Here is a 23573-nt window from a genome sequence, read left to right on the forward strand (position 1 = left end):
TACATACAGGGGTGGTGGTTGCACACGCTCACTACGGCTCCATGTATACAGGGGAGGTGGTCGCACACGCTCACTACGGCTCCATGTATACAGGGGAGGTGGTCGCACACGCTCACTACGGCTCCATGTATACAGGGGTGGTGGTCGCACATGCTCACTACGACTCCATACATACAGGGATGGTGGTTGCACACGCTCACTACGGCTCCATGTATACAGGGGAGGTGGTCGCACACGTTCACAACGACTCCATACATACAGGGGTGGTGGTCGCACACGTTCACAACGACTTCATACATACAGGGGTGGTGGTCGCACACGCTCACTACGACTCCATACATACAGGGGTGGTGGTCGCACACGTTCACAACGACTTCATACATACAGGGGTAGTGGTCGCACACGCTCACTACGACTCCATACATACAGGGGTGGTGGTCGCACACGCTCACTACGGCTCCATGTATACAGGGGTAGTGGTCGCACATGCTCACTACGGCTCCATACATACAGGGGTGGTGGTCGCACACGCTCACTACGGCTCCATACAGGGATGATGGTCGCACATGGTCCATTCACACAGGATATTCTGAGCCCCCCGTACTCTGGATTAGTGGTGGGTGACGGGTCGGAGTAGTCGAGGCCCCAGAGCTCATACATTTATCATCTGTCCTGTGGATATTAACGTGATCCAATCTATACAGATTAATCATTGTGTAATTAGAAGCGCTACAGCCTTGTAATAGACTTTTTGTTTACATTCGTAATAACTTTCAGGACCTCTGCTTGCTGTCCATGAACAGGCCAAATGCTGGTTGTTTGCATTCATTGTGGAAAAAAGCTGTCCTAGCCCAATACGTTTAACAGCAGAAAGTTTGTTACAGTGCATCGGTGGTGAATGCAGTCCATGGTGAGTGGAGCTGCAGAGCTGTCCGCCTCCAGACCTTTCCCTGAAATGAATGCTGACGTCAGGACTCAGCACAGTAATCTCCATTCTGCAAACACAAATGATCGGATTCTGCAGCTCTGCAAACAAATGTCAGGTCGCTTGTGTTATTCCCCTCCGTCAGCCTACATGGCACTGTTGGTATTGAGTGAACGCCAAGAAGAGATGGCGATGACAGGAGAACACTGCAAATGTGAGGCCAAAACAGCAGCAAAGTAAAGGCTGGCACTATGGCAGCCGAGGGGTTACTATGTGCAGATCCAAGAAGAATATAGTTATCACTGCTGAGAGTTTGTTACAATTGTATCCAACGCATCAAACGGTCTGATACCTGCACTGATACATTGTAGCAGACCACATGCAACTGTGCAGTTCAGTGGACACGTCCACAGGCCACACACAGAGTGGCAGAGAATCAGGTTATGTTCACATGCAGAATTATTTTTTATGCAAATTAAAAGCTGTGTTTTACCGGACAGTTCAGAATCTCATGCGCACACTTGTGCTTATTTTCCTGAGCACTGCGGCGGTTTTCCTTTCAGTGTTTATGCAGCAATTTTTCACTCAAAAATGAAGTACCGTTAGGAGAAAGTGCAAAAACTGCGGCTATCAGGTTTGTGAAATGCTCAGATCTTCATGTGACCGCAGGCCCGTGGTATAAACTGTGAGTCGTGGCAGTGTCGCCGAGCCCTGGGGGACAAAACAGGGCAGAATCTGATGACATAGCAGCCCCCAAAAACCTGACACAGGATATCTCCAAGCAAAAGGCCGAGCCCAGTGCCCACTAACATGGCTGCAATTACAGCCACAAATGAGCTGTCGCTCAGCTATTCCAGACATACGAAGGGTAAATCTGCAGCCGTGTGCTGACTAATGGCAGCCGTGTACACAGGCAGGCGTGTGCTGACTAATGGCAGCCGTGTACACAGGCAGGCGTGTGCTGACTAATGGCAGCCGTGTACACAGGCAGCAGTGTGCTGACTAATGGCAGCCGTGTACACAGGCAGCAGTGTGCTGACTAATGGCAGCCGTGTACACAGGCAGGCGTGTGCTGACTAATGGCAGCCGTGTACACAGGCAGCCGTGTGCTGACTAATGGCAGCCGTGTACACAGGCAGCCGTGTGCTGACTAATGGCAGCCGTGTACACAGGCAGGCGTGTGCTGACTAATGGCAGCCGTGTACACAGGCAGCAGTGTGCTGACTAATGGCAGCCGTGTACACAGGCAGGCGTGTGCTGACTAATGGCAGCCGTGTACACAGGCAGGCGTGTGCTGACTAATGGCAGCCGTGTACACAGGCAGGCGTGTGCTGACTAATGGCAGCCGTGTACACAGGCAGCCGTGTGCTGACTAATGGCAGCCGGGTACACAGGCAGCCGTGTGCTGACTAATGGCAGCCGTGTACACAGGCAGCCGTGTGCTGACTAATGGCAGCCGTGTACACAGGCAGGCGTGTGCTGACTAATGGCAGCCGTGTACACAGGCAGGCGTGTGCTGACTAATGGCAGCCGTGTACACAGGCAGTCGTGTGCTGACTAATGGCAGCCGTGTACACAGGCAGCCGTCTGCTGACTAATGGCAGCCGTGTACACAGGCAGGTGTGCTGACTAATGGTATCCGTGTACACAGGCAGACTAATGGTATCCGTGTACACAGGCAGCCGTGTGCTGACTAATGGCAGCCGTGTACACAGGCAGCCGTGTGCTGACTAATGGCAGCCGTGTACACAGGCAGGTGTGCTGACTAATGGTATCCGTGTACACAGGCAGACTAATGGTATCCGTGTACACAGGCAGCCGTGTGCTGACTAATGGCAGCCGTGTACACAGGCAGCCGTGTGCTGACTAATGGCAGACGTGTACACAGGCAGGCGTGTGCTGACTAATGGCAGCCGTGTACACAGGCAGGCGTGTGCTGACTAATGGCAGCCGTGTACACAGGCAGGCGTGTGCTGACTAATAGCAGCCGTGTACACAGGCAGCCGAGTGCTGACTAATGGCAGCCGTGTACACAGGCAGCCGAGTGCTGACTAATGGCAGCCGTGTACACAGGCAGCCGAGTGCTGACTAATAGCAGCCGTGTACACAGGCAGCCGAGTGCTGACTAATAGCAGCCGTGTACACAGGCAGCCGTGTGCTGACTAATAGCAGCCGTGTACACAGGCAGCCGAGTGCTGACTAATGGCAGCCGTGTAAACAGGCAGCCGAGTGCTGACTAATGGCAGCCGTGTACACAGGCAGCCGAGTGCTGACTAATAGCAGCCGTGTACACAGGCAGCCGAGTGCTGACTAATGGCAGCCGTGTAAACAGGCAGCCGTGTGCTGACTAATAGCAGCCGTGTACACAGGCAGCCGTGTGCTGACTAATGGCAACTGTGTACGCAGTCACCCATATTTCCCACAGGCTGATTCTATTTTCCATGTGGGGGGATGCAGCAGATGTTTCCTGTGAAGCCTGACGCCGGCCGCACCTGTACACCTGTGTGTGACCGCGGTGAGCCGCCTGCCTCCTCCGAGCACTGACCTTATGGACGGCTGCCGTCACCTTCACAATATGTCAGCCCTGGGAACAGCGAAGTGATCTGTATGTCCTCCTGGAAGTGTAACCAAAACCCAGCAATATCACCTGGTGCCTCCCCAGCAGCTGTACACAGCACTCATAGGTGCGCCCTCACCTGAGATCTCCAAGTACCCAGCATGCCAAAGGGCGGGCCACCACCATGGTGAGATTAACTCCTGCCGCTGCGAAGGAGAGGGAAGTGCATGATACAACAGGTGGGTGACGTGACCTCACCGGACATTATATTATAATAGAAGATGTGACAACTGACAGGAGACTCAGAGAAAAGACGATCGAGTAAATGCACCCTAAAAAACAGGAGGATGTACCTACAAAAGCACACAGGCAGCAACAGATAGCAGAAAACAGAGACAATTTGTAGTAGAGTACGAGCGCCCCTGCCTGTATATCCCAAGCCAAGCATGAGCACCCCTGCCTGTACATCCCGAGCATGAGCGCCCCTGCCTGTACATCCCGAGCCAAGCATGAGCGCCCCTGCCTGTACATCCCGAGCCAAGCATGAGCGCCCCTGCCTGTACATCCCGAGCCAAGCATGAGCGCCCCTGCCTGTACATCCCGAGCATGAGCGTCCCTGCCTGTACATCCCGAGCATAAGCGCCCCTGCCTGTACATCCCGAGCCAAGCATGAGCGCCCCTGCCTGTACATCCCGAGCCAAGCATGAGCACCCCTGCCTGTACATCCCGAGCCAAGCATGAGCGCCCCTGCCTGTACATCCCGAGCCAAGCATGAGCGCCCCTGCCTGTACATCCCGAGCCAAGCATGAGCGCCCCTGCCTGTACATCCCGAGCATGAGCGTCCCTGCCTGTACATGGGCAGCACGGTGGCGCAGTGGTTAGCACAGCAGCCTTGCAGCGCTGGAGTCTTGGGTTCTAATCCCACCCTGGACAACATCTGCAAAGAGTTTGTATGTTCTCTCCGTGTTTGCGTGGGTTTCCTCCGGGTTCTCCGGTTTCCTCCCACATTCCAATGACATACTGATAGGGAATTTAGATTGTGAGCCCCATCGGGGACAGCGATGATAATGTGTGCAACCTCTGTAAAGCGCTGCGGAATATGTTAGCGCTATATAAAAATAAAGATTATTTATTATTATCCCGAGCATGAGCACCCCTGCCTGTACATCCCGAGCATGAGCACCCCTGCCTGTACATCCCGAGCATGAGCGCCCCTGCCTGTACATCCCGAGCATGAACGCCCCTGCCTGTACATCCCGAGCCAAGCACGAGCGCCCCTGCCTGTATATCCCAAGCCAAGCACGAGCGCCCCTGCCTGTACATCCCGAGCATGAGCACCCCTGCCTGTACATCCCGAGCATGAGCACCCCTGCCTGTACATCCCGAGCATGAGCACCCCTGCCTGTACATCCCGAGCATGAGCACCCCTGCCTGTACATCCCGAGCATGAGCGCCCCTGCCTGTACATCCCGAGCATGAACGCCCCTGCCTGTACATCCCGAGCCAAGCACGAGCGCCCCTGCCTGTATATCCCAAGCCAAGCACGAGCGCCCCTGCCTGTACATCCCGAGCCAAGCACGATCGCCCCTGCCTGTACATCCCGAGCCAAGCACGATCGCCCCTGCCTGTACATCCCGAGCCAAGTACGAGCGCCCCAGCCTGTACATCCCAAGCGCCCCTGCCTGTACATCCCAAGCGCCCCTGCCTGTATATCCCGAGCCAAGTACGAGTGCCCCAGCCTGTACATCCCAAGCGCCCCTGCCTGTACATCCCAAGCGCCCCTGCCTGTACATCCCGAGCATGACCGCCCCTGCCTGTACATCCCGAGCCAAGTATGAGCGCCCCTACCTGTACATCCCAAGCGCCCCTGCCTGTACATCCCGAGCCAAGCACGAGCGCCCCTGCCTGTATATCCCGAGCCAAGCATGAGCGCCCCTGCCTGTACATCCCGAGCCAAGTATGAGCGCCCCTACCTGTACATCCCAAGCGCCCCTGCCTGTACATCCCGAGCCAAGCACGAGCGCCCCTGCCTGTACATCCCGAGCCAAGTACGAGCGCCCCAGCCTGTACATCCCAAGCGCCCCTGCCTGTACATCCTGAGCCAAGCACGAGCGCCCCTGCCTGTATATCCCGAGCCAAGCACGAGCGCCCCTGCCTGTACATCCTAAGCCAAGCATGAGCGCCCCTGCCTGTACATCCCGAGCCAAGTACGAGCGCCCCAGCCTGTACATCCCAAGCACCCCTGCCTGTACATCCCGAGCCAAGCACGAGCGCCCCTGCCTGTATATCCAGAGCATGAGCACCCCTGCCTGTACATCCCGAGCCAAGTACAAGCGCCCCTGCCTGCACATCTCAAGCACGAGCGCCCCTGTCTGTACATCTCGAGCGCCCCTGCCTGTACATCCCGAGCCAAGCACGAGCACCCCTGCCTGTACATCCCGAGCCAAGCATGACCGCCCCTGCCTGTACATCCCGAGCATGAGCGCCCCTGCCTGTACATCCCGAGCGCCCCTGCCTGTACATCTCGAACACGAGCACCCCTGCCTGTACATCCCGAGCCAAGCACGAGCACCCCTGCCTGTACATCCCAAGCACGAGCGACCCTGCCTGTACATCCCAAGCACGAGCGCCCCTGCCTGTACATCCCGAGCCAAGCACGAGCACCCCTGCCTGTACATCTGAAGCACAAGCGCCCCTGCCTGTACATCCCGAGCCAAGCACGAGCACCCCTGTCTGTACATCCCAAGCACGAGCGCCCCTGCCTGTACATCCCGAGCCAAGCACGAGCACCCCTGCCTGTACATCTGAAGCACAAGCGCCCCTGCCTGTACATCCCGAGCCAAGCACGGGCACCCCTGCCTGTACACCCCAAGCACGAGCGCCCCTGCCTGTACATCCCAAGCAGGAGCGCCCCTGCCTGTACATCCCGAGCACGAGCGCCCCTGCCTGTACATCCCAAGCACGAGCGCCCCTGCCTGTACATCCCAAGCACGAGCGCCCCTGCCTGTACATCCCAAGCAGGAGCGCCCCTGCCTGCACATCCCGAGCACGAGCGCCCCTGCCTGTACATCCCGAGCACGAGCGCCCCTGCCTGTACATCCCAAGCAGGAGCGCCCCTGCCTGTACATCCCGAGCACGAGCGCCCCTGCCTGTACATCCCGAGCACGAGCGCCCCTGCCTGTACATCCCGAGCACGAGCGCCCCTGCCTGTACATCCCGAGCACGAGCGCCCCTGCCTGTACATCCCAAGCACGAGCGCCCCTGCCTGTACATCCCAAGCACGAGCGCCCCTGCCTGTACATCCCAAGCAGGAGCGCCCCTGCCTGTACATCCCAAGCAGGAGCGCCCCTGCCTGTACATCCCGAGCACGAGCGCCCCTGCCTGTACATCCCAAGCACGAGCGCCCCTGCCTGTACATCCCGAGCACGAGCGCCCCTGCCTGTACATCCCGAGCACGAGCGCCCCTGCCTGTACATCCCAAGCACGAGCGTAAGAGGGATGATAACATGGAATAAGCTGCCAGAAATTACACAAGAGCTGTTGAGGGCTCCTTCTATAGCAGTTATAATTCCTGTAATCCGGAATGTTACGGCCTAGATCCAGATAATCCAGGATGAGACATCACTGCAGAATCAGCGCCCACCACAGTTCTGTATATATCAGCGTCTGGTCACTGGGAATATACAGTTACATCTGAGAGTTTCCGAATCATCAGAGGTTTACTATACACGGCCCTGCACACGTCCTGCCCCCATCTGTAGCCACCATATACTCCTGGATATATGGATACAGCAGGACGCCGGCCCCAGCATGGAGGCCACCAAGCACTGGGCACCAGGGCCATGTCCACCACTAATCCTTCCATACATCCATGCACATCATGGCCGTGTCATCAGGAATTACGGAGCATTGTAGCAATACGTACTAGCACCTATTATTTATGTGTATGAGATGGTGATATTATTTATTAGAAGTGTATGATGGTACTATGTATGAGGAGGTGGCATTATGTACATGACATGGTAGCTTTACTATTACAGTATAGTGTCATTATGTGTATGACATGGTAGCTTTATTAGTACAGTATAATGCCATTATGTGTATGACATGGTAGCTTTATTAGTACAGTATAGTGCCATTATGTGTATGACATGGTAGCTTTATTAGTACAGTATAGTGCCATTATGTGTATGACCTGGTAGCTTTATTAGTACAGTATAGTGCCATTATGTGTATGACCTGGTAGCTTTATTAGTACAGTATAGTGCCATTATGTGTATGACCTGGTAGCTTTATTAGTACAGTATAGTTCCATTATGTGTATGACATGGTAGCTTTATTAGTACAGTATAGTGCCATTATGTGTATGACCTGGTAGCTTTATTAGTACAGTATAGTGCCATTATGTGTATGACCTGGTAGCTTTATTAGTACAGTATAGTGCCATTATGTGTATGACCTGGTAGCTTTATTAGTACAGTATAGTTCCATTATGTGTATGACATGGTAGCTTTATTAGTACAGTATAGTGCCATTATGTGTATGACATGGTAGCTTTATTAGTACAGTATAGTGCCATTATTTATGTGTATGACCTGGTAGCTTTATTAGTACAGTATAGTGCCATTATGTGTATGACATGGTAGCTTTATTAGTACAGTATAGTTCCATTATGTGTATGACATGGTAGCTTTATTAGTACAGTATAGTGCCATTATGCGTATGACCTGGTAGGTTTATTAGTACAGTATAGTGCCATTATGTGTATGACGTGGTAGCTTTATTAGTACAGTATAGTTCCATTATGTGTATGACATGGTAGCTTTATTAGTACAGTACAGTGCCATTATGTGTATGACCTGGTAGCTTTATTAGTACAGTATAATGCCATTATGTGTATGACATGGTAGCTTTATTAGTACAGTATAGTTCCATTATGTGTATGACATGGTAGCTTTATTAGTACAGTATAGTGCCATTATTTATGTGTATGACCTGGTAGCTTTATTAGTACAGTATAGTGCCATTATGTGTATGACATGGTAGCTTTATTAGTACAGTATAGTTCCATTATGTGTATGACATGGTAGCTTTATTAGTACAGTATAGTGCCATTATGCGTATGACCTGGTAGCTTTATTAGTACAGTATAGTGCCATTATGTGTATGACCTGGTAGCTTTATTAGTACAGTATAGTTCCATTATGTGTATGACATGGTAGCTTTATTAGTACAGTATAGTGCCATTATGTGTATGACCTGGTAGCTTTATTAGTACAGTATAGTGTCATTATGTGTATGACATGGTAGCTTTATTAGTACAGTATAGTTCCATTATGTGTATGACCTGGTAGCTTTATTAGTACAGTATAGTGCCATTATGTGTATGACCTGGTAGCTTTATTAGTACAGTACAGTGCCATTATGTGTATGACATGGTAGCTTTATTAGTACAGTATAGTGCCATTATGTGTATGACATGGTAGGTTTATTAGTACAGTATAGTGCCATTATGTGTATGACCTGGTAGCTTTATTAGTACAGTACAGTGCCATTATGTGTATGACATGGTAGCTTTATTAGTACAGTATAGTTCCATTATGTGTATGACATGGTAGCTTTATTAGTACAGTATAGTGCCATTATGTGTATGACATGGTAGGTTTATTAGTACAGTATAGTGCCATTATGTGTATGACCTGGTAGCTTTATTAGTACAGTACAGTGCCATTATGTGTATGACATGGTAGCTTTATTAGTACAGTATAGTGCCATTATGTGTATGACATGGTAGCTTTATTAGTACAGTATAGTGCCATTATGTGTATGACCTGGTAGCTTTATTAGTACAGTACAGTGCCATTATGTGTATGACATGGTAGCTTTATTAGTACAGTATAGTGCCATTATGTGTATGACATGGTAGGTTTATTAGTACAGTATAGTGCCATTATGTGTATGACCTGGTAGCTTTATTAGTACAGTACAGTGCCATTATGTGTATGACATGGTAGCTTTATTAGTACAGTATAGTGCCATTATGTGTATGACATGGTAGCTTTATTAGTACAGTATAGTGCCATTATGTGTATGACCTGGTAGCTTTATTAGTACAGTATAGTGTCATTATGTGTATGACATGGTAGCTTTATTAGTACAGTATAGTTCCATTATGTGTATGACCTGGTAGCTTTATTAGTACAGTATAGTGCCATTATGTGTATGACCTGGTAGCTTTATTAGTACAGTACAGTGCCATTATGTGTATGACCTGGTAGCTTTATTAGTACAGTATAGTGCCATTATGTGTATGACATGGTAGGTTTATTAGTACAGTATAGTGCCATTATTTATGTGTATGACATGGTAGCTTTATTAGTACAGTATAGTGCCATTATTTAGGTGTATGACATGGTAGCTTTATTAGTACAGTATAGTGCCATTATGTGTATGACGTGGTAGCTTTATTAGTACAGTATAGTGCCATTATGTGTATGACCTGGTAGCTTTATTAGTACAGTATAGTGTCATTATGTGTATGACATGGTAGGTTTATTAGTACAGTATAGTGCCATTATTTATGTGTATGACATGGTAGCTTTATTAGTACAGTATAGTGCCATTATTTATGTGTATGACATGGTAGCTTTATTAGTACAGTATAGTGCCATTATGTGTATGACGTGGTAGCTTTATTAGTACAGTGTAGTGTCATTATGTGTATGACATGGTAGCTTTATTAGTACAGTATAGTGTCATTATGTGTAGGACATGGTAGCTTTATTAGTACAGTATAGTGCCATTATGTGTATGACATGGTAGCTTTATTAGTACAGTATAGTGTCATTATGTGTATGACATGGTAGCTTTATTAGTACAGTATAGTGTCATTATGTGTATGACATGGTAGCTTTATTAGTACAGTATAGTGCCATTATGTGTATGACATGGTAGCTTTATTAGTACAGTATAGTGTCATTATGTGTATGACGTGGTAGCTTTATTAGTACAGTATAGTGTCATTATGTGTATGACATGGTAGCTTTATTAGTACAGTATAGTGCCATTATGTGTATGACATGGTAGGTTTATTAGTACAGTGTAGTGTCATTATGTGTATGACATGGTAGCTTTATTAGTACAGTATAGTGCCATTATGTGTATGACATGGTAGCTTTATTAGTACAGGATAGTGCCATTATGTGTATGACATGGTAGCTTTATTAGTACAGTATAGTGTCATTATGTGTATGACCTGGTAGCTTTATTAGTACAGTATAATGCCATTATGTGTATGACCTGGTAGCTTTATTAGTACAGTATAGTGCCATTATGTGTATGACCTGGTAGCTTTATTAGTACAGTATAGTGCCATTATGTGTATGACATGGTAGCATTATTAGTACAGTATAGTGCCATTATGTGTATGACCTGGTAGCTTTATTAGTACAGTATAGTGCCATTATGTGTATGACCTGGTAGCTTTATTAGTACAGTATAGTGCCATTATGTGTATGACGTGGTAGCTTTATTAGTACAGTATAGTGCCATTATGTGTATGACATGGTAGCTTTATTAGTACAGTATAGTGCCATTATGTGTATGACATGGTAGCTTTATTAGTACAGTATAGTGCCATTATGTGCATGACCTGGTAGCTTTATTAGTACAGTATAGTGCCATTATGTGTATGACCTGGTAGCTTTATTAGTACAGTATAGTGCCATTATGTGTATGACATGGTAGCTTTATTAGTACAGTATAGTGCCATTATGTGCATGACCTGGTAGCTTTATTAGTACAGTATAGTGCCATTATGTGCATGACCTGGTAGCTTTATTAGTACAGTATAGTGCCATTATGTGTATGACATGGTAGCTTTATTAGTACAGTATAGTGCCATTATGTGTATGACATGGTAGCTTTATTAGTACAGTATAGTGCCATTATGTGTATGACATGGTAGCTTTATTAGTACAGTATAGTGCCATTATGTGTATGACATGGTAGCTTTATTAGTACAGTATAGTGCCATTATGTGCATGACATGGTAGCTTTATTAGTACAGTATAGTGCCATTATGTGTATGACATGGTAGCTTTATTAGTACAGTATAGTGCCATTATGTGTATGACATGGTAGCTTTATTAGTACAGTATAGTGCCATTATGTGTATGACATGGTAGCTTTATTAGTACAGTATAGTGCCATTATGTGTATGACATGGTAGCTTTATTAGTACAGTATAGTGCCATTATGTGTATGACATGGTAGCTTTATTAGTACAGTATAGTGCCATTGTGTGTATGACATGGTAGCTTTATTAGTACAGTATAGTGCCATTATGTGTATGACCTGGTAGCTTTATTAGTACAGTATAGTGCCATTATGTGTATGACCTGGTAGCTTTATTAGTACAGTATAGTGCCATTATGTGTATGACATGGTAGCTTTATTAGTACAGTATAGTGCCATTATGTGTATGACATGGTAGCTTTATTAGTACAGTATAGTGCCATTATGTGTATGACGTGGTAGCTTTATTAGTACAGTATAGTGCCATTATGTGTATGACGTGGTAGCTTTATTAGTACAGTATAGTGCCATTATGTGTATGACCTGGTAGCTTTATTAGTACAGTATAGTGCCATTATGTGTATGACATGGTAGCTTTATTAGTACAGTATAGTGCCATTATGTGTATGACCTGGTAGCTTTATTAGTACAGTATAGTGCCATTATGTGTATGACATGGTAGCTTTATTAGTACAGTATAGTGCCATTGTGTGTATGACATGGTAGCTTTATTAGTACAGTATAGTGCCATTATGTGTATGACCTGGTAGCTTTATTAGTACAGTATAGTGCCATTATGTGTATGACCTGGTAGCTTTATTAGTACAGTATAGTGCCATTATGTGTATGACCTGGTAGCTTTATTAGTACAGTATAGTGCCATTATGTGTATGACGTGGTAGCTTTATTAGTACAGTATAGTGCCATTATGTGTATGACCTGGTAGCTTTATTAGTACAGTATACTGTCATTATGTGTATGACATGGTAGCTTTATTAGTACAGTATAGTGCCATTATGTGTATGACGTGGTAGCTTTATTAGTACAGTATACTGTCATTATGTGTATGACATGGTAGCTTTATTAGTACAGTATAGTGTCATTATGTGTATGACATGGTAGCTTTATTAGTACAGTATAGTGCCATTATGTGTATGACGTGGTAGCTTTATTAGTACAGTATAGTGCCATTATGTGTATGACGTGGTAGCTTTATTAGTACAGTATAGTGCCATTATGTGTATGACGTGGTAGCATTATTAGTACAGTATAGTGCCATTATGTGTATGACGTGGTAGCTTTATTAGTACAGTATAGTGCCATTATGTGTATGACGTGGTAGCATTATTAGTACAGTATAGTGTCATTATGTGTATGACATGGTAGCTTTATTAGTACAGTATAGTGTCATTATGTGTATGACCTGGTAGCTTTATTAGTACAGTATAGTGCCATTATGTGTATGACATGGTAGCTTTATTATTACAGTATAGTGCCATTATTTATGTGTATGACCTGGTAGCTTTATTAGTACAGTATAGTGCCATTATGTGTATGACATGGTAGCTTTATTAGTACAGTATAGTGCCATTATGTGTATGACATGGTAGCTTTATTAGTACAGTATAGTGCCATTATGTGTATGACATGGTAGCTTTATTATTACAGTATAGTGCCATTATTTATGTGTATGACCTGGTAGCTTTATTAGTACAGTATAGTGCCATTATGTGTATGACATGGTAGCTTTATTAGTACAGTATAGTGCCATTATGTGTATGACATGGTATCTTTATTAGTACAGTATAGTGCCATTATGTGTATGACATGGTAGCTTTATTAGTACAGTATAGTGCCATTCTGTGTATGACATGGTAGCTTTATTAGTACAGTATAGTGCCATTATGTGTATGACATGGTAGCTTTATTAGTACAGTATAGTGCCATTATGTGTATGACGTGGTAGCTTTATTAGTACAGTATAGTGCCATTATGTGTATGACGTGGTAGCTTTATCAGTACAGTATAGTGCCATTATGTGTATGACATGGTAGCTTTATTAGTACAGTATAGTGCCATTATGTGTATGACGTGGTAGCTTTATTAGTACAGTATAGTGCCATTATGTGTATGACGTGGTAGCTTTATTAGTACAGTATAGTGCCATTATGTGTATGACATGGTAGCTTTATTAGTACAGTATAGTGCCATTATGTGTATGACATGGTAGCTTTATTAGTACAGTATAGTGTCATTATGTGTATGACATGGTAGCTTTATTGGTACAGTATAGTGCCATTATGTGTATGACATGGTAGCTTTATTGGTACAGTATAGTGCCATTATGTGTATGACCTGGTAGCTTTATTAGTACAGTATAGTGCCATTATGTGTATGACCTGGTAGCTTTATTAGTACAGTATAGTGCCATTATGTGTATGACATGGTAGCTTTATTAGTACAGTATAGTGCCATTATTTATGTGTATGACATGGTAGCTTTATTAGTACAGTATAGTGCCATTATGTGTATGACGTGGTAGCTTTATTAGTACAGTATAGTGCCATTATGTGTATGACCTGGTAGCTTTATTAGTACAGTATAGTGCCATTATGTGTATGACCTGGTAGCTTTATTAGTACAGTATAGTGCCATTATGTGTATGACATGGTAGCTTTATTAGTACAGTATAGTGCCATTATTTATGTGTATGACATGGTAGCTTTATTAGTACAGTATAGTGCCATTATGTGTATGACGTGGTAGCTTTATTAGTACAGTATAGTGCCATTATGTGTATGACATGGTAGCTTTATTAGTACAGTATAGTGCCATTATGTGTATGACATGGTAGCTTTATTAGTACAGTATAGTGTCATTATGTGTATGACATGGTAGCTTTATTGGTACAGTATAGTGCCATTATGTGTATGACATGGTAGCTTTATTGGTACAGTATAGTGCCATTATGTGTATGACCTGGTAGCTTTATTAGTACAGTATAGTGCCATTATGTGTATGACCTGGTAGCTTTATTAGTACAGTATAGTGCCATTATGTGTATGACATGGTAGCTTTATTAGTACAGTATAGTGCCATTATTTATGTGTATGACATGGTAGCTTTATTAGTACAGTATAGTGCCATTATGTGTATGACATGGTAGCTTTATTAGTACAGTATAGTGCCATTATGTGTATGACCTGGTAGCTTTATTAGTACAGTGTAGTGTCATTATGTGTATGACATGGTAGCTTTATTAGTACAGTATAGTGTCATTATGTGTAGGACATGGTAGCTTTATTAGTACAGTATAGTGCCATTATGTGTATGACATGGTAGCTTTATTAGTACAGTATAGTGTCATTATGTGTATGACATGGTAGCTTTATTAGTACAGTATAGTGTCATTATGTGTATGACATGGTAGCTTTATTAGTACAGTATAGTGCCATTATGTGTATGACGTGGTAGCTTTATTAGTACAGTATAGTGCCATTATGTGTATGACGTGGTAGCTTTATTAGTACAGTATAGTGCCATTATGTGTATGACATGGTAGCTTTATTAGTACAGTATAGTGCCATTATGTGTATGACATGGTAGCTTTATTAGTACAGTATAGTGCCATTATGTGAATGACATGGTAGCTTTATTAGTACAGTATAGTGCCATTATGTGTATGACCTGGTAGCTTTATTAGTACAGTATAATGCCATTATGTGTATGACATGGTAGCTTTATTAGTACAGTATAGTGCCATTATGTGTATGACATGGTAGCTTTATTAGTACAGTATAGTGCCATTATGTGAATGACATGGTAGCTTTATTAGTACAGTATAGTGCCATTATGTGTATGACCTGGTAGCTTTATTAGTACAGTATAATGCCATTATGTGTATGACCTGGTAGCTTTATTAGTACAGTATAATGCCATTATGTGTATGACCTGGTAGCTTTATTAGTACAGTATAGTGCCATTATGTGTATGACATGGTAGCTTAATTATTACAGTATAGTGCCATTATTTATGTGTATGACCTGGTAGCTTTATTAGTACAGTATAGTGCCATTATGTGTATGACATGGTAGCTTTATTAGTACAGTATAGTGCCATTATGTGCATGACGTGGTAGCTTTATTAGTACAGTATAGTGTCATTATGTGTATGACCTGGTAGCTTTATTAGTACAGTATAGTGCCATTATGTGTATGACATGGTAGCTTTATTAGTACAGTATAGTGTCATTATGTGTATGACCTGGTAGCTTTATTAGTACAGTATAGTGCCATTATGTGTATGACGTGGTAGCTTTATTAGTACAGTATAGTGCCATTATGTGTATGACGTGGTAGCTTTATTAGTACAGTATAGTGTCATTATGTGTATGACCTGGTAGCTTTATTAGTACAGTATAGTGCCATTATGTGTATGACATGGTAGCTTAATTATTACAGTATAGTGCCATTATTTATGTGTATGACCTGGTAGCTTTATTAGTACAGTATAGTGTCATTATGTGTATGACATGGTAGCTTTATTAGTACAGTATAGTGCCATTATGTGTATGACATGGTAGCTTAATTATTACAGTATAGTGCCATTATTTATGTGTATGACCTGGTAGCTTTATTAGTACAGTATAGTGCCATTATGTGTATGACATGGTAGCTTTATTAGTACAGTATAGTGCCATTATGTGCATGACGTGGTAGCTTTATTAGTACAGTATAGTGCCATTATGTGTATGACGTGGTAGCTTTATTAGTACAGTATAGTGCCATTATGTGTATGACGTGGTAGCTTTATTAGTACAGTATAGTGTCATTATGTGTATGACCTGGTAGCTTTATTAGTACAGTATAGTGCCATTATGTGTATGACATGGTAGCTTAATTATTACAGTATAGTGCCATTATTTATGTGTATGACCTGGTAGCTTTATTAGTACAGTATAGTGCCATTATGTGTATGACATGGTAGCTTTATTAGTACAGTATAGTGCCATTATGTGCATGACGTGGTAGCTTTATTAGTACAGTATAGTGCCATTATGTGTATGACGTGGTAGCTTTATTAGTACAGTATAGTGCCATTATGTGTATGACGTGGTAGCTTTATTAGTACAGTATAGTGTCATTATGTGTATGACCTGGTAGCTTTATTAGTACAGTATAGTGCCATTATGTGTATGACATGGTAGCTTAATTATTACAGTATAGTGCCATTATTTATGTGTATGACCTGGTAGCTTTATTAGTACAGTATAGTGCCATTATGTGTATGACATGGTAGCTTTATTAGTACAGTATAGTGCCATTATGTGTATGACATGGTAGCTTTATTAGTACAGTATAGTGCCATTATGTGTATGACGTGGTAGCTTTATTAGTACAGTATAGTGCCATTATGTGTATGACATGGTAGCTTTATTAGTACAGTATAGTGCCATTATGTGTATGACGTGGTAGCTTTATTAGTACAGTATAGTGCCATTATGTGTATGACATGGTAGCTTTATTAGTACAGTATAGTGCCATTATGTGTATGACATGGTAGCTTTATTAGTACAGTATAGTGCCATTATGTGTATGACATGGTAGCTTTATTGGTACAGTATAGTGTCATTATGTGTATGACATGGTAGCTTTATTAGTACAGTATAATGCCATTATGTGCATGACCTGGTAGCTTTATTAGTACAGTATGGTGTCATTATGTGTATGACGTGGTAGCTTTATTAGTACAGTATAGTGCCATTATGTGTATGACGTGGTAGCTTTATTAGTACAGTATAGTGCCATTATGTGTATGACGTGGTAGCTTTATTAGTACAGTATAGTGCCATTATGTGCATGACGTGGTAGCTTTATTAGTACAGTATAGTGCCATTATGTGTATGACGTGGTAGCTTTATTAGTACAGTATAGTGTCATTATGTGTATGACGTGGTAGCTTTATTAGTACAGTATAGTGTCATTATGTGTATGACGTGGTAGCTTTATTAGTACAGTATAGTGTCATTATGTGTATGACATGGTAGCTTTATTAGTACAGTATAGTGCCATTATGTGTATGACATGGTAGCTTTATTAGTACAGTATAGTGCCATTATGTGTATGACATGGTAGCTTTATTAGTACAGTATAGTGTCATTATGTGTATGACATGGTAGCTTTATTAGTACAGTATAGTGTCATTATGTGTATGACATGGTAGCTTTATTAGTACAGTATAGTGCCATTATGTGTATGACATGGTAGCTTTATTAGTACAGTATAGTGCCATTATGTGTATGACATGGTAGCTTTATTAGTACAGTATAGTGTCATTATGTGTATGACGTGGTAGCTTTATTAGTACAGTATAGTGCCATTATGTGTATGACGTGGTAGCTTTATTAGTACAGTATAGTGCCATTATGTGTATGACGTGGTAGCTTTATTAGTACAGTATAGTGTCATTATGTGTATGACGTGGTAGCTTTATTAGTACAGTATAGTGCCATTATGTGTATGACGTGGTAGCTTTATTAGTACAGTATAGTGTCATTATGTGTATGACGTGGTAGCTTTATTAGTACAGTATAGTGCCATTATGTGTATGACGTGGTAGCTTTATTAGTACAGTATAGTGTCATTATGTGTATGACGTGGTAGCTTTATTAGTACAGTATAGTGCCATTATGTGTATGACGTGGTAGCTTTATTAGTACAGTATAGTGCCATTATGTGTATGACGTGGTAGCTTTATTAGTACAGTATAGTGCCATTATGTGTATGACGTGGTAGCTTTATTAGTACAGTATAGTGCCATTATGTGTATGACGTGGTAGCTTTATTAGTACAGTATAGTGCCATTATGTGCATGACGTGGTAGCTTTATTAGTACAGTATAGTGCCATTATGTGCATGACGTGGTAGCTTTATTAGTACAGTATAGTGCCATTATGTGTATGACGTGGTAGCTTTATTAGTACAGTATAGTGCCATTATGTGTATGACCTGGTAGCTTTATTAGTACAGTATAGTGCCAATATGTGTATGACATGGTAGCTTTATTAGTACAGTATAGTGTCATTATGTGTATGACCTGGTAGCTTTATTAGTACAGTATAGTGCCATTATGTGTATGACATGGTAGCTTTATTAGTACAGTATAGTGCCATTCTGTGTATGACATGGTAGCTTTATTAGTACAGTATAGTGCCATTATGTGTATGACCTGGTAGCTTTATTAGTACAGTATAGTGCCATTATGTGTATGACATGGTAGCTTTATTAGTACAGTATAGTGTCATTATGTGTATGACATGGTAGCTTTATTAGTACAGTACAGTGCCATTATGTGTATGACATGGTAGCTTTATTAGTACAGTACAGTGCCATTATGTGTATGACATGGTAGCTTTATTAGTACAGTATAGTGTCATTATGTGTATGACATGGTAGCTTTATTAGTACAGTATAGTGCCATTATGTGTATGACATGGTAGCTTTATTAGTACAGTATAGTGCCATTATGTGTATGACATGGTAGCTTTATTAGTACAGTATAGTGTCATTATGTGTATGACATGGTAGCTTTATTAGTACAGTATAGTGCCATTATGTGTATGACCTGGTAGCTTTATTAGTACAGTATAGTGTCATTATGTGTATGACGTGGTAGCTTTATTAGTACAGTATAGTGCCATTATGTGTATGACATGGTAGCTTTATTAGTACAGTATAGTGCCATTATGTGTATGACATGGTAGCTTTATTAGTACAGTATAGTGTCATTATGTGTATGACATGGTAGCTTTATTGGTACAGTATAGTGCCATTATGTGTATGACATGGTAGCTTTATTAGTACAGTATAGTGCCATTATGTGTATGACGTGGTAGCTTTATTAGTACAGTATAGTGTCATTATGTGTATGACGTGGTAGCTTTATTAGTACAGTATAGTGCCATTATGTGTATGACGTGGTAGCTTTATTAGTACAGTATAGTGTCATTATGTGTATGACGTGGTAGCTTTATTAGTACAGTATAGTGCCATTATGTGTATGACGTGGTAGCTTTATTAGTACAGTATAGTGTCATTATGTGTATGACGTGGTAGCTTTATTAGTACAGTATAGTGCCATTATGTGTATGACGTGGTAGCTTTATTAGTACAGTATAGTGCCATTATGTGTATGACGTGGTAGCTTTATTAGTACAGTATAGTGCCATTATGTGTATGACGTGGTAGCTTTATTAGTACAGTATAGTGCCATTATGTGTATGACGTGGTAGCTTTATTAGTACAGTATAGTGCCATTATGTGCATGACGTGGTAGCTTTATTAGTACAGTATAGTGCCATTATGTGCATGACGTGGTAGCTTTATTAGTACAGTATAGTGCCATTATGTGTATGACGTGGTAGCTTTATTAGTACAGTATAGTGCCATTATGTGTATGACCTGGTAGCTTTATTAGTACAGTATAGTGCCATTATGTGTATGACATGGTAGCTTTATTAGTACAGTATAGTGCCAATATGTGTATGACATGGTAGCTTTATTAGTACAGTATAGTGTCATTATGTGTATGACCTGGTAGCTTTATTAGTACAGTATAGTGCCATTATGTGTATGACATGGTAGCTTTATTAGTACAGTATAGTGCCATTCTGTGTATGACATGGTAGCTTTATTAGTACAGTATAGTGCCATTATGTGTATGACCTGGTAGCTTTATTAGTACAGTATAGTGCCATTATGTGTATGACATGGTAGCTTTATTAGTACAGTATAGTGTCATTATGTGTATGACATGGTAGCTTTATTAGTACAGTACAGTGCCATTATGTGTATGACATGGTAGCTTTATTAGTACAGTACAGTGCCATTATGTGTATGACATGGTAGCTTTATTAGTACAGTATAGTGTCATTATGTGTATGACATGGTAGCTTTATTAGTACAGTATAGTGCCATTATGTGTATGACATGGTAGCTTTATTAGTACAGTATAGTGCCATTATGTGTATGACATGGTAGCTTTATTAGTACAGTATAGTGTCATTATGTGTATGACATGGTAGCTTTATTAGTACAGTATAGTGCCATTATGTGTATGACCTGGTAGCTTTATTAGTACAGTATAGTGTCATTATGTGTATGACGTGGTAGCTTTATTAGTACAGTATAGTGCCATTATGTGTATGACATGGTAGCTTTATTAGTACAGTATAGTGCCATTATGTGTATGACATGGTAGCTTTATTAGTACAGTATAGTGTCATTATGTGTATGACATGGTAGCTTTATTGGTACAGTATAGTGCCATTATGTGTATGACATGGTAGCTTTATTAGTACAGTATAATGCCATTATGTGCATGACCTGGTAGCTTTATTAGTACAGTATAGTGTCATTATGTGTATGACGTGGTAGCTTTATTAGTACAGTATAGTGTCATTATGTGTATGACCTGGTAGGTTTATTAGTACAGTATAGTGCCATTATGTGTATGACATGGTAGCTTTATTAGTACAGTATAGTGCCATTATGTGTAGGACATGGTAGCTTTATTAGTACAGTATAGTGCCATTATGTGTATGACATGGTAGCTTTATTAGTACAGTATAGTGCCATTATGTGTATGACATGGTAGCTTTATTGGTACAGTATAGTGTCATTATGTGTATGACCTGGTAGCTTTATTAGTACAGTATAATGCCATTATGTGCATGACCTGGTAGCTTTATTAGTACAGTATAGTGTCATTATGTGTATGACGTGGTAGCTTTATTAGTACAGTATAGTGCCATTATGTGCATGACATGGTAGCTTTATTAGTACAGTATAGTGCCATTATGTGCATGACGTGGTAGCTTTATTAGTACAGTATAGTGCCATTATGTGTATGACATGGTAGCTTTATTAGTACAGTATAGTGCCATTATGTGTATGACATGGTAGCTTTATTAGTACAGTATAGTGCCATTATGTGTATGACATGGTAGCTTTATTAGTACAGTATAGTGCCATTATGTGTATGACATGGTAGCTTTATTAGTACAGTATAATGCCATTATGTGTATGACCTGGTAGGTTTATTAGTACAGTATAGTGCCATTATGTGTATGACATGGTAGCTTTATTAGTACAGTATAGTGCCATTATGTGTATGACATGGTAGCTTTATTAGTACAGTATAGTGCCATTATGTGTATGACATGGTAGCTTTATTAGTACAGTATAATGCCATTATGTGTATGACCTGGTAGGTTTATTAGTACAGTATAGTGCCATTATGTGTATGACATGGTAGCTTTATTAGTACAGTATAATGCCATTATGTGTATGACCTGGTAGGTTTATTAGTACAGTATAGTGCCATTATGTGTATGACCTGGTAGCTTTATTAGTACAGTATAGTGCCATTATGTGTATGACATGGTAGCTTTATTAGTACAGTATAATGCCATTATGTGTATGACCTGGTAGGTTTATTAGTACAGTATAGTGTCATTATGTGTATGACATGGTAGCTTTATTAGTACAGTATAATGCCATTATGTGTATGACCTGGTAGGTTTATTAGTACAGTATAGTGTCATTATGTGTATGACATGGTAGCTTTATTAGTACAGTATAATGCCATTATGTGTATGACCTGGTAGGTTTATTAGTACAGTGTAGTGTCATTATGTGTATGACATGGTAGCTTTATTAGTACAGTATAATGCCATTATGTGTATGACCTGGTAGGTTTATTAGTACAGTATAGTGCCATTATGTGTATGACATGGTAGCTTTATTAGTACAGTATAGTGCCATTATGTGTATGACATGGTAGCTTTATTAGTACAGTATAGTGCCATTATGTGTATGACATGGTAGCTTTATTAGTACAGTATAATGCCATTATGTGTATGACCTGGTAGGTTTATTAGTACAGTATAGTGCCATTATGTGTATGACATGGTAGCTTTATTAGTACAGTATAATGCCATTATGTGTATGACCTGGTAGGTTTATTAGTACAGTATAGTGCCATTATGTGTATGACCTGGTAGCTTTATTAGTACAGTATAGTGCCATTATGTGTATGACATGGTAGCTTTATTAGTACAGTATAATGCCATTATGTGTATGACCTGGTAGGTTTATTAGTACAGTATAGTGTCATTATGTGTATGACATGGTAGCTTTATTAGTACAGTATAGTGCCATTATGTGTATGACATGGCAGCTTTATTAGTACAGTATAGTGCCATTATGTGTATGACATGGTAGCTTTATTAGTACAGTATAATGCCATTATGTGTATGACCTGGTAGGTTTATTAGTACAGTATAGTGTCATTATGTGTATGACATGGTAGCTTTATTAGTACAGTATAGTGCCATTATGTGTATGACATGGTAGCTTTATTAGTACAGTATAATGCCATTATGTGTATGACCTGGTAGGTTTATTAGTACAGTATAGTGTCATTATGTGTATGACATGGTAGCTTTATTAGTACAGTATAGTGCCATTATGTGTATGACATGGTAGCTTTATTAGTACAGTATAGTGCCATTATGTGTATGACATGGTAGCTTTATTAGTACAGTATAGTGCCATTATGTGTATGACATGGTAGCTTTATTAGTACAGTATAGTGTCATTATGTGTATGACCTGGTAGGTTTATTAGTACAGTATAGTGTCATTATGTGTATGACATGGTAGCTTTATTAGTACAGTATAGTGCCATTATGTGTATGACATGGTAGCTTTATTAGTACAGTATGGTGCCATTATGTGTATGACCTGGTAGGTTTATTAGTACAGTATAGTGTCATTATGTGTATGACATGGTAGCTTTATTAGTACAGTATAGTGCCATTATGTGTATGACATGGTAGCTTTATTAGTACAGTATAGTGCCATTATGTGTATGACCTGGTAGCTTTATTAGTACAGTATAGTGCCATTATGTGTATGACGTGGTAGCTTTATTAGTACAGTATAGTGCCATTATG

At 41.7% G+C, this 23573-nt stretch overlaps 1 protein-coding gene across 5 annotated transcripts in view; it reads right to left on the reverse strand.

The window, feature by feature from the left end:
• Positions 1 to 23573, reverse strand: part of DENND2B (DENN domain containing 2B) — a 267720-nt gene that overhangs the window by 96233 nt on the left and 147914 nt on the right. The window contains exon 1 of one of the 5 annotated variants that reach the window (XM_069739240.1): positions 3471 to 3596. The exons of the other annotated variants lie outside the window; for them this stretch is intronic. The gene's annotated coding sequence lies outside the window, so the exon portion shown is untranslated. Of the gene's footprint in view, positions 1 to 3470; positions 3597 to 23573 lie in introns of those variants that run through there. 5 annotated transcript variants of the gene reach the window in all.

This window comes from Ranitomeya imitator, chromosome 9, assembly GCF_032444005.1.
Source record: "Ranitomeya imitator isolate aRanImi1 chromosome 9, aRanImi1.pri, whole genome shotgun sequence".
In the NCBI taxonomy this organism is placed as follows: Eukaryota; Metazoa; Chordata; class Amphibia; order Anura; family Dendrobatidae; genus Ranitomeya; species Ranitomeya imitator.